The following is a 19,704-nucleotide window of genomic DNA, read 5'->3' on the forward strand; positions in this document are numbered from 1 at the left end:
ACTCGATTTTATTTTTCTCTTGGTTATAGTGACTTCCAACAGCTCGGAAATTGGAACGAAGTCAGACAATCATCTACACTATCCTTCACATTTGGGGTATTTTACTACTAGTGTTCCGAAATTTTATGGCATGTATAGACACTTTATGTAATGTGGGATCATCATGTAAATATATGTTATGGTTCCCTTTTAAATGTAGTGTTTATTAATAGTTAAACTATATGTGTGTTTATACAAATGAAATTGGATGGTATATTGGAATGTGTTCTAAATTTGCAGGAAGTTTAAGCAAAAATAAGTAGGAATGCTGTCGAAAATTTTTAAAAATTTAGTAATACCTCATACTCTGTTCCGGTAAGGAATACGGGTAAGGGGTGTTACAAGAGCACAGTATTTTAGGCTGCAGCTCACTTATCCTCCATCGGGCCTCATTAAAATAGTCTGATTTTTCTCCTAATAATTCTCAATATTGTATTCCAAGCTCATATGCACCTAATTGAAGTCATTAAAGCACTAAAAGAATTAATTATAACTAACTAATATAAAATCAAATAAAAAATAGAGAAAAATGCTAATGTATATTAAACTTATACTAAATAAGCAAATAATGTTAAAACATGGTATTTGCTTAAATATCAGTAAAAGTAAAACGATAAGAGCCTAAAATACATAAATTACAAGCACTAATCACAAGTTTTTGAAGTGGCTATTTATGTGCCAATAGAAATGGCTATTGTGGTCATCATTACGACAAATAGCTTACTTGCCATATTTGAAGTTGGCAATTTTTAAAGCAAAATCTATGGGCTATGATTGTTGTTGATATTATAAAAGCATTCAAGCCTACAAATGATGATCAATCCATTTGGAGAACACATATTAAAATTGGATCAAATCAGATCATACATATAAAATCCTTTAGATCAGGGATGTTAGATTAGGACAAACTTGGAATACTTATCTCCAATAGTCCAATGTACTTTGGTTATTATTATTATATTGTATTAATGCTATTTAAGTTGCTTAGAAGAATGGATTAGATTGTAATTGATCTCTTAATATGTTAGTAAGTCTCAAACTTCTTATCCCATGTTTTTGTTGTAGTTTATGTAGTGCCATTTGAAATGCTTACTTCGATTATCACTTCCATTCAACACTTTGTTTTTTAAGAAATTATTGATTTCAACAATTGGTGTTAGAGCTTCCCATTTAAAGTAGCTAGTGGTGTATCTTAGTGCTGGTAATTGCTAAATATGAGTAGCTTGTGTATGTAATTGTTGTTTTTTTGTCCCATGTTTGCTTATGTATGTAATTGTTGTTTGTTTAGAATTGATTATGAGTAGCTAAATCTTTGGTGGTTAGTTGTTGGAAGTGTTTTTTAGTTAGTTTTTGGTATAAGGACTAAATTATAAAAATTAGACTAAATTGAATAGACTTTAAAACTTAAGATTGACGCCCTTAAGGGAAAATTGAGATAAGTGAAACCAAGAGGAGATGTTATCAGGCACCAATTCGGTTGTCCCGGGTTAGTTTGGTGAGGTCGAGATATAAACCGGACTAATTTGTCTAATTTGGTAAAATTGAGTCGAAGAATTAAAATTAAACAAATTTAGGTGTATTAGCGATTTAGATCTCTAATTCAAAGGTTAACCAACAACATGGAAATCAAACAACCATTGTTTGTTTTCGTAATTATTAGTTTCATAGTTTGCATGTTTTACAATTTAGTCCTTTTCTATTTTTAGATAATTAATTAGTTTAATTCACTTCCAAATTATGCATTGTCGTAATATAGAAACTTGTGACACGTTTGTTCACCAAAATTGAATAGAGCTGTAATGGAAAAGAGTTGTAATTAGTAAATCAATTGTTTGGTTGAATAGAATGAAATAGAACTGTAATAGTATTCTTGTGTTTGGTTGAATAGAATAGATTTTGTAATAGCATAAGGAAAAAAATTAAACTAACCAGAGTACTCTTAGCAGATTTTCATTGGGTAGATGATTATTGTTATTGTTATTAAATTTTAATAATATTATTATTAAATATAATTTAGTAAAAATAAAAATAAATAATTTAATCATATTTTAATATAATTATTACTATATATAATGTCGAAACCATTTTCAAATCGAGTTTTGGAAAATGAGAATCGACTTTAAGAAAAATGAAAACGGGAGTCGCCACCAATCTTTTTAGGTGTGATTGGATCACCTTTAAAACATTCGTTTTAAAATCGTTGGTTTTGGTCTACGAAATCAAAAGAATGGGTTCGGGAGTCAGTTACGTATGACGAAGGGTTAGCACCCTCGTAACGCCCAAAAATTGGTACCTAATTGATTATCAAAATGTTTTTAATGTCGGAAATTAAAATTTTAAGATGTAATCCTCTTTAAAGTATTTGAAAATTTGGGTTTACTTGTATCAAAGTATCGACTATAAGTTAGCCCTTAGAAATCTCTATCTCAAAACAGCAAAATGCTACATCCAGTAAGTTAGGACATATCACTTTGCAATTCCAAGACAGTCACTTATATTTCGAAATCCTTTAAAAACTTTAGAAGGGTACTTGACTATTCGAACTTAACGAGAAAAGTTGCAACCCAATAAGTTAGGGCACTACTTTTTCGAAATTTCCAAACACCAAGTATTGCCTTTATATTTTTTGAAAATTTTGGAGCCTTGTCTTTTTAAAGATGATGCGTGGAGAATTGTATTACATTATAAATCATAATAATATATTATTGTACTAGGTAGATAAAAAATGAATACTACGATATAAAGAATAATACATACGAAGCAAAAAAATGCAAACAAAGATATATGTATAGCATGTATTGAAAATGAATAAACAAAGTATATAAACATACGAAATAATATTTAAATGATGCATGATATAAAAAAAACATAAATCAAATAATGTATGATATACAAATAAAAGAAATATAGTGTCAATCTGCATATAATTATAATAAAAATAAACTTAACACATACATGATACATACAATATAAAACATATAAAAAAAACTAATATAAAAAAAAAGAGTAATTGATTGCTAACAAAATATACATACAATTAAAAAACAAGACATTTCATAACCATTTTAAAATAGTATTTAATAGATAATATAATAACAAGAAATAAAGAATAATAATTATATGATAATATATTGGTTTAGAAGTATGTAAGAGATTCCATAATATAACAATATTAGTTTAAAAAGAAATAATATATAGTAAATAAATAAATAATTAATAAAAATATGTATATAGTGTGGGTTAAAAATATGATTTAATAATAATACTTTACATTTTTTAAAATAATATATATAAAATAATATAATTTGCGATACATGATATACATAACATATATATATAAAAAAACAATAAATAATATAAAAATAAAACATAATAAAGATTATATAATAAAATGTAATATAAACATATAAGAAAAATAATAGATATAATATAAAGTAACGTATTAAACAATATATATATAAGTAATTAATAAATATAATATATGTGAAAATATAATAATATATAAAAAAGATGTAAAATAATAATTTAAGGAAAATAATATATATAATAAATAATAATATATAATCAAAAATAATACTCATAATAAAATAATTTTATAATATATAATATAAAAGTAAAATTAAAATAAACAAATAATAAAATATATATAGAGAATAATATAATAAATATAGGACTAAATTTAAAGTTTAACAAAATTATGGGGCAAATTTACAAAGCTAAAACTGAATTAAGACCCAATTTGAAACATTCGCGAAATCAAAGGGGGTCACTGGGCAAATAGCCCTATTCCCAAAACGTCACCGTTTCCCCTAATACGATTGTAAATCATTGGGAGGGTCGAATTGAAACAGAATTAAAATATTAATACCAAATAAAAAAATAAATAAAATGAAATTAAAAGTATAAAAATTGCGAGAGGACCAATTGGGCAATTAACCCAATTCTCAAAAATGCGCGGATCCTCCCCGGGTAATCAGGTCAACGCGCGGATCCTATAGTTGTAAAACGACACTGTTTTAAATAGACTATATAAGTCAAAATTCGCCCCTAAAAATCATTTTAACATCCGTTTTTTTTAAAAAAAAGAAAAAAAATCCTCTGGAAGAGGATTCGGGGGCCGATCCCGGAGCTGCTGAGCCTCCGTCCAGGGGTCTCCTCACGCGCTCACGCACCGTCCTGTACGGTGGTCTGAGGGTTAAAATCCTCGTCCTTCCACAGGTAATCTCTTCCCCTTTTTAAAAGCTACTATTTTTTGCTAAAAATAATGTACATACATGCATATGTTCTAAAAAAAAACACACAGTTAAATCACATTTTCTTTGAAACTGCTTGTATTCTCTTTTTATTTCTGTATGCGTGTGTGTAATCGTTACAAGAGTTACAAAGGCTTTTTATAGCCTACGGATTTGTTACATAAGGAAAGAAATCTCTGATTTCTATTGCATCTTTGACTGATGTGCTGTGATTTCCTTGCCATTTTCTACTCTGCTTTTTCGCGTATCTGCTGTTTGTTTCCTTTTCTTGCAGGCAATCGAGCGAGGGATCCGGCAGTGACCATGCTGGTGTAGACGCGTGCACTAATCACGGCGCTGATGGAGGGTTACTGAAACATCGTGAGAGACGAGCAGACGCATCCATTGAAATTGCTTCTGGAAGTTTCTGCTTGCGGCGCGAGGAGAAAGGCAGAAACCCTAGGGTTTCCTGCCTTGGTGTAACAAGCTGGGCCAATTGGGCTTTTTGAATTTGGGCTAGCTAGTTTTAATTGGGTCACGGGTGTTTGTGGGTCTGCTGGGTAGTTTGGGCCTGATTAGGTTACAAGTGTAACGGGCTTTGGGCTCACCAGGCTTTGAGGCCTGTTTATTTGTAAATAGACTTTAATGGACATTTTTAAATAAATATTTATTCATATTCTACTTTCAGCCCGGTTAAATTTGGGCTTTTACATATAATTTAATAAAAATTATATATAATTTAATAACATTCTTAATATATTTTAATATAATTTAAAATAAAATATTAATATCTATATTAATATTTTATATTAAATTAAATTAATATTTTTTATTAAATTATTTAAAATATATTATTTTTATATTTTTTGAGTCCAAGTTTTAAATGACTAATCTAGAAATTAATCTTGTTTTGTTATTCAAGATTGCATGGAATAGTTATTCTTTGGTGATACCAAAGAATAGCTATTATGAGAGGACAAATAATAGATATTCCATTAAATGAGTATTATGTTCAACCAAATAAATGAATGGTTTACTATTCAATGAATAAGGAGGGAATGGAATAACCAAACATGGTGTTAGTGTGTAGCTAGCTAGACTCCTTCATTACATGCTTGTCAATCAAAAATCGCTGACTCTCTTGGGTTTAATCCTTGGAATACTTGAGTATTCCATTGAAACTACAAATATTACAACTGGCCCATCACACTTACAGATACGGCACTTAATATTTGATTTATTATTGTTTTTGTGTTGATTCTCTTGGCCTCGATATTTGTGTGTTGTACTATGAGGCTATCAACTACATCTTGAAGGATTGAGAATAACAAGGTAAGTTTGATTCAGAGTCTGATGAGTGAACCTTTCTAGGATATTCAAGTAATACTAGGGCTTTTCAAGTTTATCACAAATGCATTTAGAAGGTTACGGAGTTCTTCAATATTGTAGTAAATGAGTGTAGAGCTGGTGAAGTTAGAAGAGAAGATTATATTGAAATGCCAATGATAGTGCCTGTGAAAGTGACCATTTTACCTGACATTGAAAAAATTGGTGAAAAGTAAGATGCTGAGACTCATGAAGTTAATGGTGTTGGTTGATTTAAATTATGAGCAAAATGAAGATGTCGAGCTACCATGACCTTCTAAGGTCAAAAAGAATCATCCAACTAATGATATCATTGGGGACATCAATGATGGGATTCAAAGTAAATGAAGGCCAAGGCAAAACTATTGAGATATGGTGACTTATCTACTATACTTTTTAGATTGAGCCTAAACATGTTGAAGATGACTTGAAGGATGTTAGATGGGTTCAATGTATGCAGAAGGAGCTTTAACAATTTGAGAATAATGAAGTTTGACAACTTGTGCCTAGACCTTATGATTGCAACAAAATTGGCATAAAGTGGATCTTTAAAAACAAAATTGATGAACATAGGCACATCACACAAAACAAAGTAAGACATGTGGGCAAGGGTTATATATAAGTTGAAAGGATATATTTCAATGAGACCTTTACTTTTGTAGAAAAACTTGAAGCAATCAAGATACTACTTTCTATAACTACTTATCTTAACATCAAACTGTATTAGATGGATGTTAAAAGTGCCTTTCTAAATGGGTATAAAAGTTAAGCAAGTTGTTGTATTGTCTTAAACAAGCTTCTCGAGCCTGGTATGGGAGGATATCTTAGTTTTTAACTAGTCAAGGCTTCTAAAAGGGGTTTATTGACAAGACATTATTCATTAAAAGACACAGAGGAACAATCATTCTTACTCAAATTTATGTGTATGGCATAATTTTTGGAGCAATTTTAGTTAGTGCGAAGGACATTTTTGCAAATATGATGCAGAGTGGATTCAAGATAAGTATGATAGGTGAATTGTTATACTTTCTTGGGTTTTAGATTAAGAATATGGGATATGGTACTTTTCTCTTGTAGAAGTATGTGAAGAACTTAATAAAGAAGTTTGGTATAGAGAGTTGTAAGCCAACCAGGACTCTGTTTATAAGTGAGAAAATAAGTGCAGATGCAATGATAGCCCCACCTTTGATACCACTTATAGAAGCATACTTGGAAGTCTGTTATATCTCGTTACAAGCCTGTTGGGATCTAGTGCCATTAGTATAGTTTTCCTTCATATGTATTTGTAATTTTTCTGCGAAAGACATTTTTGTAAATATGATGCAGAGCGAATTCAAGATAAATATGATAGGTGAATTGTCATACTTTCTTGGGTTTTAGATTAAGTAGATGGGATATGGTACTTTTCTCTTGCAGAAAAAGTATGTGAGGAACTTAATAAAGAAGTTTGGTATGGAGAGTTGTAAGCCTACTAGGACTCCCTTATCTAAAAGTGAGGAAATAAGCGCAAATGCAACGGAATATCACTTATAGAGCATACTTGAAAGTTTGTTATATCTAGTTACAAGCCTGTTGGGATCTAGTGCCCTTTGTATAGTTTTCTTTCATATGTATTTGTAAGTTTTTCGAAAAGATTGGTTTAATAAAATTCTATCATTTACATTAATATTGTTTGTATTTGTCCTCAATGATTTTTGCAAAGCAGAATGAACAATCAAATATTTGCTTATTGATTACCTAACATTTAACTAATATTAAGTTACATTACTTAGTCGGATCATAATGCGAGAAGACAACTTGTATTGATAGGTAATATAAATGGCCCATAGTTATATGAACTGGAATTGAATAAATTGGTTCAAGGTATATTGTGTCGTCTATCAAGTCCAATTGGGAGATACCTTGTCTTGGGTATAAGAGTGGATGACTCCTAAAAGATAGATACATATTTGATTGTTTGAATTGACGAAACATTGGAAGGAGCCAAGTCGAATAAACCCTAGATCTATTTATGAACTTATTCATTTGTGACAATTACAATGTGGCTTACCTTAATCCTAAGTAAATGACAGATTGTAACAACCCGATTTTGCACCAATGTCAGAAAATTTGATTTTAGAGCTAGATTTCTTAAATTAAGTCATCTTGAAAAATTAAACCAAAAGGTTTCCGGGACAAGAATGAGAATTAGGAGGAGAATTATTAAATGAGTTATTAAAAAAGCTATTAAAAATAGTGTAAGGAATAAATTGTGAGAATTGGACAAGTCACATATCAATTGAGTAGAGAAAATAAATAATGAAATTAATGAAAAAGGACTAGATGAGAAATTAAGCTAAACCCTTAAAAGCAATTAAACCATAATTAAGTGGAGCCAGTAGATAACTGTCATCTCATCCATTAATTATCACTAACCATTATCATGTTAATTCTTAACCATTAGATATAAGTTTATTTAATATGAAAATAGATAAAAGATGAAACATGTTAGTGTATTTTCATCTTCTTCTGCAACGGCACCAAACAAAAGAAAGAAAAGAAATTGCATGGGTTCCATTCTCTATAGACATGAGTATCAACCAGGGCGGAGCCCGGCGCTGCAAGGTTACGGCTACCTTAAAATGAAAACTTTTTATTTAGTTTTTTATAATTTATAAATTTATAAATTAATTTATTTATTTAAAAATAATAAAAATTTAATTTAATCTTTTAAAAATTGTAAAAATATAAAATATTAAAATAATAAAATTATATTTTTATTATTTTAAAAATATATAATTTAATTTTCACCCTAAGAAAAAATTGTGACTCCTCCCCTGTCATCAACCAAGGTTAAGAGGACACTTGAAGTTTAAAAAGATATAATGAATATATACATATAGGTAGCAGCCAGGTTCTATCATCTTGGGATTCGGCTACTATTTTAGCATCCACAGCTTTTTAAGCTTCAATGGAAACAAATTAAAAACGTACGTCCATGTCATCTTACTAGTTAAAGGATTTATCTGGTCTACGTGGGAGGCTAGGTTTCTAAACTAAAATTATTATTGCATCATCAAACATGTATTTTACTTAATTCACAATTTACCTCTTTCAAGTGTCCTCATTTTCTTTATATTGGTATTTAAATCTTCTACCCAAGTAATGCCCCATGGCATTTCTTTAATAAAAATATATTTATTTTATTTTATCAAATATATATATAATTTAAAATTTTAGAAAAATAATAAAATATATAAAAATATATATGAAATAATTAAATTTTTAAGAATTTTTTTTATTTTTTTAAAATGGGGGTAATCTCTGGGTTTCTCTTCTTCAAATCTCTTTGATGAGATTTAGCAATGCCCAATATTATCAACTTTTAACATTAATCAAAACTGAAATTAGAAAAAATAGTAAATTAAGAAACTCGTACTATGCAAAACCTCACTTACGATTAAAAAAAAATACTATAATGAAAGTTTTTGAATCCAAGAAAAAGAAATTTCACTGGTTCTTCAAATTCTTCCATTTTCCAAATCTTTACGGCTAGAAAAACAAAAACCCAGAAAAACCCTGGATTGAGTATCATGAGAAGCTCCAAATTAGTACAATGAGAAAGAATATAGCCAATGTTATCCGTCGTTCATCTTTCTAACGCAAAGCCCTGCAAATCCAAATCAAAGAATTCACAATTTAAGGTACTACTATTATCCAAATCAAAAAACATATTTCCATTCCTTCTTATCTCTGTTTCTCTTTTTTTTCAACCCTCTAAACTCTATAGATCTTAGTTAAACTTTTAACTCTAAAAACCCATTAATTCCATGAAATAATTTTTATTTTCACGATTGGAAAACAATTGATACTTTAGTTCATAACCCATAATTTTTCTAATTTTTAGGTCAAAAAAGTTTTAAGTATTTTATATATATTATATATATATAGTTTATAATTTTTAATTTATATATATTTTAGATTTTTATATATTTATTTTTATAAATTTGTAAAGTTTATATATATTTAATAAAATAAAATTTTATATATTTTTATTAAAATGCGACGCGATATTATTTGATTGAGCCAACAATTTTTTTAACGTCTGTTAATCATTTGGACCAATAATCATAATAAAATGATACTTTTTAAGTATCAATTTGGATAACAATGTGAAACAATAAATATATTTTAGAGATTAAATGGAGAATGAAGCCTTACCGAACTCAAACTCATATTAAACAAATAATAAATTATTAACTTGCTTTGAATTTTGGTTGGAATTACCAACATCCATGCATGCATTATTATTATTATTATTATTATTATTATTATGTCTAATCAACTGTTTGAAAGAATTTTTTTTCCCCACGATTTTAGAGCGGCGCTTTGCTCCTTCAATGTTCTGTCTCAACTTTTACATCGAAATTGAATAATCCATCTTTTCTTTGTCTTCCCCGAATGACAAGTGGTGCAAATGCCAATTTTTATTTTTGTTTTTTTTTGTTTTTTCAAGATGAAAATTACATCCAAACGTTAAGTTATAGAAAAAGATAGCGTCTTAATTTGTAGTGTAGGGATTGAGGATGGGCAATGTTTGGTTGATGGACAAAGACCGTGTTGGAGGATGATGCTAACGTTTGTATCCTTTCAAAGACCAGTCAAGCCGACACCCATATTACATATGGGGGCCATTTTTACGTGTATATCAATATATATCATATTGCAAGAAATTTAGGGTTTCTTAATTCTAATTATTTTGGTTTTTATATACTTCTCCCAAAGTTTAAAACTAACCCAAATCTTCCATACCCTACAGTATCTAACATTGTTGGTGTCCAGACAAAAAACCGTGCATATATATAATTTGATAAAATTAAATTCTTACACCATGTATTAAGTCCCTATCGAAGCTCCTTCTATGTATATATATTATATACAATTCCATGTGAGCTATGTATAACTTATTCTAGACGTTCAAACATCCATTTCAATATCAACGAAAATTTCGTTGCATATGATATGATGATTAACAAACACAGGCAGAAAGCTTTGTTTTTCACAAGTAACTGTTTGTACACAAGTTTTATTTTTTATTTTTAAAGAAAAGGGTGTAATGAAGATGGTTTAAGTCATTGTCGTTTTATAAAAAAAATTTGGATGTACTTTGAATAGGGAGCAAGATTTCAAAGTCCAAACCATAAAATAGGGGGGCCAATTATCTCCAGCTTAGCTTAACTGTTAGGGCCATGAATATGATGAATCGTCATTTTAAGAAGGTTATATAGCCATTGAAAAAAAAATAAAGGTGAAAGAGATGGTTTTGTTAGTGTATATAGAAGGAAAGCTTATGGAAAGGGTTTTATACTTCGTTGAGTATAGAATGATTGAAATTTTTGTAGATATTAAAAGAAGTTAATCATAGGTGGAGACAACCTGGAGAAGCTAATTAGATTTAGTCTAAGACACAAGTTAATTACTTATTTGACTAGAAAAAAAAAAGAAAAAAAAAAGGACTCTCATAATGGGAAAATCCGGTCCTACACCTTTGTCTGAATGTACATGTGTGTATAATAGTAGTAAAGTTGTCTTTTGAAATAATATTAACAAATTAAAAATTACGTTTAAATGCAAAATAGAGATATATATTTGATATTTTAGATCTCCTTAATACTTTCTTTTCCAGTAAGACTAAACATGCATGCCCCACTGACCCATCATAGTATCTTCATTGATTTCCTTGTAAAAAGTAGTTTTTTTCTTCTTCTTTTTTTATATATGAAATTTTTCTGTATTTATTTCTTTTTATGGATGTTCGAGTTGGTGAAGTACAAAGAACTTTCTTCCGACCAGAAGAAAATTATGTTTTTCTGATTGCTTTAGACATAGTTTGCGGATGATTGTGAATTGGGTTGGCAAAGTGTCCAAAAGTGTAGCCCTTTGACTAACTAGTGTATAATGATTTATATAAAATATCCATCTTACACCACGTTTCATTCCCTGACACTTCATTGTTATTTGTCCAGCTTTGCATGGTATAACAGAGAGAAAGGCATTTCCAACCAAACAATTCTTTCAAATCATAATAATTGAAGACTAGTCACAGATCCCGAGTAGAAATGAAGTAAGTGAATTGGCGGAGGATAAAGACAAACTACAACGCGGAAATGGCAGTGGAGAGTTTGAACCTTTCTTTTCTCACAATATTATGAACAAGTAGACAGCTCCAAAAGTGTAGTCAATTCATCTTACTTCATTTTTCTTTTTAATTATTTGTTGCTACAAATTTTTTGGAGTCAATTCATCTTACTTCATTTTTCTTTTTAATTATTTGTTGCTACAAAGTTTATGCCAATGTAGATCCAGGAAAACCTGTCATTAAAAGCATCTATTTTTCTACTGCAACTAACCTTTCTTTATCTCTATATTTATGACCCATAACAAATTTTAATTATATCTTTATTACTTTTACATAACATTTATTAAAAAAAAAACCAATTAGATCCGCATGTTGTTGACATGATAAATGATACGGAACGAGGCTGAAGTTGATGATTTTTAAAATTTTTTTTTATAATTTATAATTTTTACATAATCTATATTATTAATAAAATTTTTAGTTGAGTTGGTGTTTTAAGTCAATCGGGCATCAATTCAGTTGGGAAATGTAACACCCTTAACTCCGTCCCGTTACCGGAATAGGATTACAGAGTATTACCAATCATTACAGTATATTTGCACATAAACAAGTATAAATGCAATATTATCTATGTAAATATAACTTTAATGGGTCCACAATACTTTACAAGTGTAATTAAAACAAACCGGGATTCGATCCTAAAGCTTAGTAATTTTTTCGTGAAATTTTAAATTTTCTTCTTTTGAACAGTACCACACGCCCGTGTGGCTAATTTAACATGCCCGTGCGGCATGGGACATGCCCGTGTCCTCAACCCGTGTGCAACACTGACTTTTAAACACGGCCATGACACACGTCCGTGTGGCCTGCCCGTTTACTAAACTGACTTTATGACACGGCCGTAGCAACCAAGGCACACGCCCGTGTGACAAACTACGTGAACTCAAAATGAACCTTGTATTTTAAAAATTTAACAATCCTGTAAATTTCAATCCACAACCAATACAAATACCAATATTAAACCAATCCAAACGCATTTTATATATTATCTAATACTTAAATTTAAACACTTATCATGTATTATTATCAATAATCAATTTACTTATCTCACTATTACAATCACAATCCAATATAACACACTTAAGACATCCTAGGTACATGCCATTACCGATAATTAACATGCTTTACCTTTTTGAGTTCGGGATCAGCTAACCTGCGCACGAAAACAAACTGTACGCTAAGTATGAACTCAGTGGTATTTCTATAAACCGATACTTAAGTCAATAATAAATCATATATCAATGAACCTTGAGAATTCAATCTATTACTCCTAATAGTTCAATCATTTGTTTTTGAAATATAATGCTAAGATCTTGTTAATCACTTTCGATGAAATGTATACAATTTCAATGTTTGTTCATTATCCGTCGATTTTTTTTCATATTTATTCAGTAATAACCTTTGTTCAGTATCATTCAGACTTTCAGTAGCAGTCCATTATTCAGTAACAATTACTTTTTCAGTACTTTTATTTACAATTCATTTGAGTAATAATATTATTCACCTTTCATTCAATATTCTGTACTATCTCATTTCAATAACAGTCAATATTCTTTGGTAACAACCAATTGATCTTTATCGTTCAGTACCAGTCAGTCAACAGTAATAATCGGTTAATCAGTAATATTCATTTATTCAGTATCAGTCGTTTATTCTGTAACAGTTAATTATTCAGTAGCAGACAGTCTTTAATACTTTTCATTATCCCTATTAACATGAACCGGGCCCGGATGGATACACGGATCCAACCCACACACCGGGGATAGTATACAATGTTTCATCGGCCGAAGCCGGAATACACCGTAAGGGTAACAGTAACAGTAACAGTAACAGTAACAGTAGCGGTATACAAAGTACCTCATCGGAACAAATCTGAAACAGTAACAGTAACAGTCAGGTACGGAGTACCTCGTCGGAATGAATCCGGAACAGTCACAGTAGTCGACACATATAGTGTCTCATCAACACACAGTCAGAATATCCCCGAACACTTCCAATCCTATGGCATGCCAATTATATCCGACTAGCCTGACACTGTTAATAGGGTATTCAGTAAACTTTCAAATTTTCAATTTCATTCGTAATTTAATTTCACTTCATTTCAATACCTTTCTTTATCAATTCACATGTAATTCAATTTTAATACAACATACCTTTTAATTCATTTTCCAATAATCACACATTCAAATATTTCATACTTTAATTACTTGTCACATATCAATCATGATACAACAATTAATAATCAAATTCAATAAATTATAAAACATTATAATTCTTACCTTAGCATTTCCATTCTCAAGCAATTCAAATATTAACATAACAATTAACTATTAAGTTCAGTTTATAGAAATACAAACTGTAGTTTCCAAGCTAACTCCCGTTGTCTTTGTCTTTGTCTTGTCTTTGCTTAGCCGAGATTTCTCGAGACAGCATTAGCTACAGAAATTAAAATAATTATACCATTAACTTTCAGCACTCATATAACAATTAATTGAATTTCTATTCAATTTACACTTTATTTTCAATTAGGTCTTAACTAATTCATTCACTTTACTAACTTAATTCATTCTCCATTTCTATTCAAATTCCATCCAAACTCAAATTTAACTATTAAAATTTCAGCTTATTTCATTAATTTTGAAATTTCCTCAAATTAACCCCTACAACATAAAACTTATGAATTACTTTACAATTCAATCCTTATTTCATTTCTAACTTGAATTTCTATCAATTTAGCTTTTAATTCATCATTTTATTTAACATAAACAATATTTAGAAATCTAATAACTTTCAAACTCTTAACTTAATTTCATCAAAACCTTGTTCCAAGGCTTCTAAAACATCAAAATTAAGTAAAAATGGCTAAATTGACTTACCTATTAAACTTCCAAGCTTCAAAATCCCTATTTCCCCTTTTTCCTTTCTTTCCTTTCTTTTTCTCCTTCTTTCTCCCCTGTTTCGTTTCTTCTCTGTTTCTTTCTATTCTTTTTCTTTTTCTTTTACATTGTTTTGTTTTATATATATATAATAATAATAACTTAATAATATACTTATATAATAAGTAAATATACATGTATTTTACAAATGTACATATACTAATATTACACATGTCACTATACATACCATACATTTGTCAACTTTTTATTTATTTTTCACATAAAAATCTTATAATATAATTATTTAATTAATAAATATCTTTTATAAATAATAAATATCTGTTAATACTTAAATACAAGCATTACAAGTGTATGTATTTTTATTAATACACTTGTACCCAATTATTACCACACATTTGTCTTATTTTTATTTATTTATCATATCATATCAATTTAATAATAAATACATTAATATTTACTTAAATAATAAGCAAATACATACATGTATTACAAATGTGTGTATTATATTTGTAATAGCCCAAATTTGCCCGGGCCCATGAAATAAATAAATATAAAAAAAACAAAAATTAAAGAAATAATAAAAGTTTTTACAGTCCATTTACAAAACCCAAAAATGCTAGCCTATTTACATAGCCCAAATATCTAAAACTACCCAATGCCCAATTACACCCAAGCCCATACTATAGCCCAAATACCCGAATGCTGCCCAAAATTCATTAGACCCGAAATACACAGGGCCCAAGTGGCCCAATTCGTTAACAGAAGATAGAAGGCCTAGGGTTTCTGAAACCCTAGGAGCCGCAAGCACCCCGACACCAGGTCTAAACTCGCACCGCAATTGGTGTGCCAATCTTACTACCGACACCCCCATTGTCTCCTCAATCAGCGCGCCAGTGAATTGTCATCAGCGCCTGATCATCGTTGGTCTTCTCGTCGTCACTTGCAAAAAAGGGAAAGAGATACACAGCAAAAATGGCAAGAAATTGAATAGAATACACCAAATTTGTACAGGGGATATAAAAGCCAAATGTATTTCACTGTAATACACACAGATTTTTACAGAAAAAAACAGATAAGCATATATACAAACAGGAGAAATACGAACATTTTCATTGTGGAAAAGGTGATTCAGTTACAATTTTTCTCATTTATTTCATGTTGTTCAGCATATATGAATTGTTTTTTTTAAAAAAAGTCAGTATTTTAAAGAAAAAGGTTAACTGTGATTCGCCTGGAAAAATGAAGGTTTTTTGACCATCCGATGGTCGTGTACGGCGGCGCGTGTGGCGCGTGGGCGCGTGCTGCCCAGTAACTGGAGGCCAGAGCCCGGACGGCTCTTCTCTTCTCCTCTTTCGGAGGATTTCAAAGTTTTTTTTTAGAAACAGTTCTAAAAATGAATTTTGGGGTCAAAAATCTCACTTAAATAGCATTAAAAAAACGGTGTCGTTTTACTTAACACTAAAACAGCATCGTTCAAGTAGAGGATCCGCACGTTGACCCGTGACCAGGGGAGGATCCACGCGTTTTTGGTAAAAGGGATAATTGCCCAATTGATCCTTCCGCATTTTTAATATTTACAAATTTCATTTTATTTTTATTTTAATTTGGCCCTAAACTTTTATTTTTGTTTCAATTTAGTCCTAATGGCCATTATAAAGCCTATTTCGGGACGACGTCGTTTTGGGATTAGGGTCAAATTACCTAGTGAGTCCCTCGGTTTTTAGCGCGTGTTTCAATTAGGCCCAAATTTTTCTATTTATTTGTAATTAACCCCAGATAATTTAATTAAATTCAATTTTAATCTTTTATATATTTAATTTATTTTAAACACTATATGTATTATTTGCTTTTTAATTATATGTAAAAATAGTATATATTATTTTTATTTATATATTATTTACCATATTATTTATATTATCATATATTCCATTTATAAATTTTATTATATATATTTTATTATATATTAACCCTTACATTATTTTTATTTCATTATATATTATTTTATTATTTATTATTAGTATATAGTAATTAAAAGTTTGTAAATTATTGTTATTAAATATTTAATGTCGAATATTTTAAATTTACTACAGAATTCTGTTCCTATTTAACATATTTTTTTTTAAAGTGCAATAAGTTATTATATCATGTAGTGTATTTGATATATATATTAATCATCTCTAAAAACTCTCCTTTATCATTTATACATTGTTTTAAATATTTTTTAATATTTCATCTATTTTTTTTTAAAATTGAATTTGTTTTCTTATCTTTACTTTTGATTTATATATTCATAATTTGTTTATGTATTTTTTGTATATTTTGTATTTATTTAATATTGTTTTAGTATGCTAATGATATCTCACCAACTATTTGTTGTTTTTATTTATTGTTTATCATATTTGCATAAAATTGATTATTTATGTTATTTTAAGTTATATTTGCATAAAATATTGTTATATTTATATTGTTATATTCATTGTTTTCCATGTTATATTTTGCATAAAATGTTATTATGTATGTAATCAATATTATTATATTCATTGTTTTCTATGATGTATCTTGCATGAAATGTTAATGTATGTATATTTAGGTTGTTTAGGATTATATTTGTATGAGATGTCAAGGTACATTATGTAGCTTATGTCGTTATTTATCATCTTATATTCGCATGAAATGTTAAAGCATGTACCATGTGGTTTATGTAATCAAGTATCGATATATTGTAATATGTTAAATATATCATTGTCATAAAATTCATATTCATTTAATCCAAAAGAATTTTAAAAAAAATAAGGCACTGTTTTTGGTATTTAGGAATTCGCGAAGTAGTGCCCTAACATGCTGGGTTGCCATTTCTCGTTTGTCTAAATGTCTAAAAAGCATCTTTTTAAATAAATTTTGTAAATCACAAGATAATTTCAGTTACGAAAATTTAGGAATATCGTGTCTGATCATGCTGGATGTGATGTTCGTACTCTTTCAAAGTGAAGGAATCTTGATTTTCAACTCAAATTATTACGGTTTTAAAAAAGATCTTATTTCTAAATTCTTTCAAAATTTTGACATTAAGACAAAACTATTCAATTTGGTACCAATTTTGGGCGTTGTGAGGGTGCTAACCCTTCCTCGTACGTAACTGACTCCCGAGCCCGTTTTCTCACAATTTCGTAGACCAAAATGTTTTATAAGGTGATCCAATCACACTTAAAAGGGTTGGTGGCGACTCCCGTTTTCAAAATACCCCCTTTAAAATAGTTTCAATAGCTTGGCGACTTCGCTGGGGACTAAGAGAGTCAAGCCAAGAAATTGATTATTTTCTGTCTTAATGTCGGAAGTTTGGAAAATTTTTATTGATCTTTTACATGTGTTTGTTGCATATGCTTGTTATCTTGTTTCCGCATACACTGCATTTGCATGACCGCTGTGGTCACACCCTTAAGTGGGAGTGAGAAGCTACGCTTTCTGAGGTTTTCACCTCCGTATGGGCTAGTGGATTGCTTTCGGGATACATCCGTACCTATGTCTTTGTGAGATTTTCATCTCCGTATGACCATAGGGAAATGTGTCCCCTTTAACCGAACTTGGTCCATATGAGCCTATAATGGGTGAGGACTAAGGAATCTGCTGGTTCAAGTACCCTCGCTTTAGAACTGAAACGCATATAATGAACTTTAAATGCTTACCCTAGGGAGTATAATGATAGCCTTTAGTAAGCTACCCTTATAAGTACATGTTTATTATACTTTTATATGATAGTGACTTATTTTATTTTGCATGTCACTCAACATTTAAAGGTATCGATTCACGGTTCGATTTCTAGATTAGAAAGTTTTGTAATGAGGAACAAATATCTTGATAAAGTGAAGGACAACACTTCTGTCTGTGCATGGTCAGAGAAAACCCAATTAGAAAAAGGAGATAGTATCACTGAGGGGTATATGTTAGAGTTATAGGACTTCACTCGTATCAGTTAGACGCAGAATGAGTTTCAAGAGTTGAAGGACATTTGGGCTCAATGGGATAACGAGGCTAAGCAGCTGTTTTACTAGAATTATGGGGATCTTCCCTATTTGCTAGACATCAAGGTGGATAAGCATCTGTTTCGAGCCATGGTACAGTTCTGGAACCCTGCTTATAGTTGTTTTACATTCGGAGAGGTAGACTTAGTACCTACTTTAGAGGAGTATACGACCTTGCTTCGCTGTCTAAAAATCTAATGTAACAAAGCTTATGTTAGGGCTGCTAATCTCCCTACTTTCGTGAAGAAATTAATGATGATCACAGGGATGAGTGAACAGTGGGCCGCAGCTTGAGTCCAACAAAAGGGTGATGGTAAATGCATTCCGTGGGCCAGTTTAAGGGATCTGATATTGGCACACCCAGATGTGAAGAAGAGGGTTGATATCTTGGCCTTAAGTATTTATGGTTTCGTGATTTTCCCAAAAGCTATTGGGCACATAGATGAGGCAGTTGTAGATTTATTCGATCGACTTAGTAAACAGAACACACATGTGCCTGCAATCCTAGTTGAGACGTTTAGATCATTGAGTGCATGTCGGAGAGCTGGTGAAGGTAGATTCATTGGATGTGCACAGTTGTTGTTAGTATGATTCCATAGTCACTTTTGGAAGGTTGATAAGGTTCCTTGTCGAGTGTTCTTTGAGGATTATTCTCCCTTAAGGGAAGCAGCAGCTATGTCGAGGAGGGATGACATTACTGAGGAAAGATGGATGGAAATACTGTAGAATCTCCGAGAAGAAGATGTAATGTGGAAAGCTCCTTGGATGGCTCCTAATGAAGTCCTTTATCGTTGTGGAAGTTTTGATTGGGTACCTATTCCTGGAATTTGGGGAGTCATTGGTTATGCACCATTACTCGTCCTAAGGCAATACAAAGCAGGGCAGTTTATACTGGTAACACAAGGGTTAGCTCAGAGTGATTTCTCATATAAGGGGGATCATTATAAGAAGAAGATGCGAGAGATCTCCGAGGC

This window comes from Gossypium hirsutum, chromosome A11, assembly GCF_007990345.1.
Source record: "Gossypium hirsutum isolate 1008001.06 chromosome A11, Gossypium_hirsutum_v2.1, whole genome shotgun sequence".
NCBI lineage: Eukaryota > Viridiplantae > Streptophyta > Magnoliopsida > Malvales > Malvaceae > Gossypium > Gossypium hirsutum.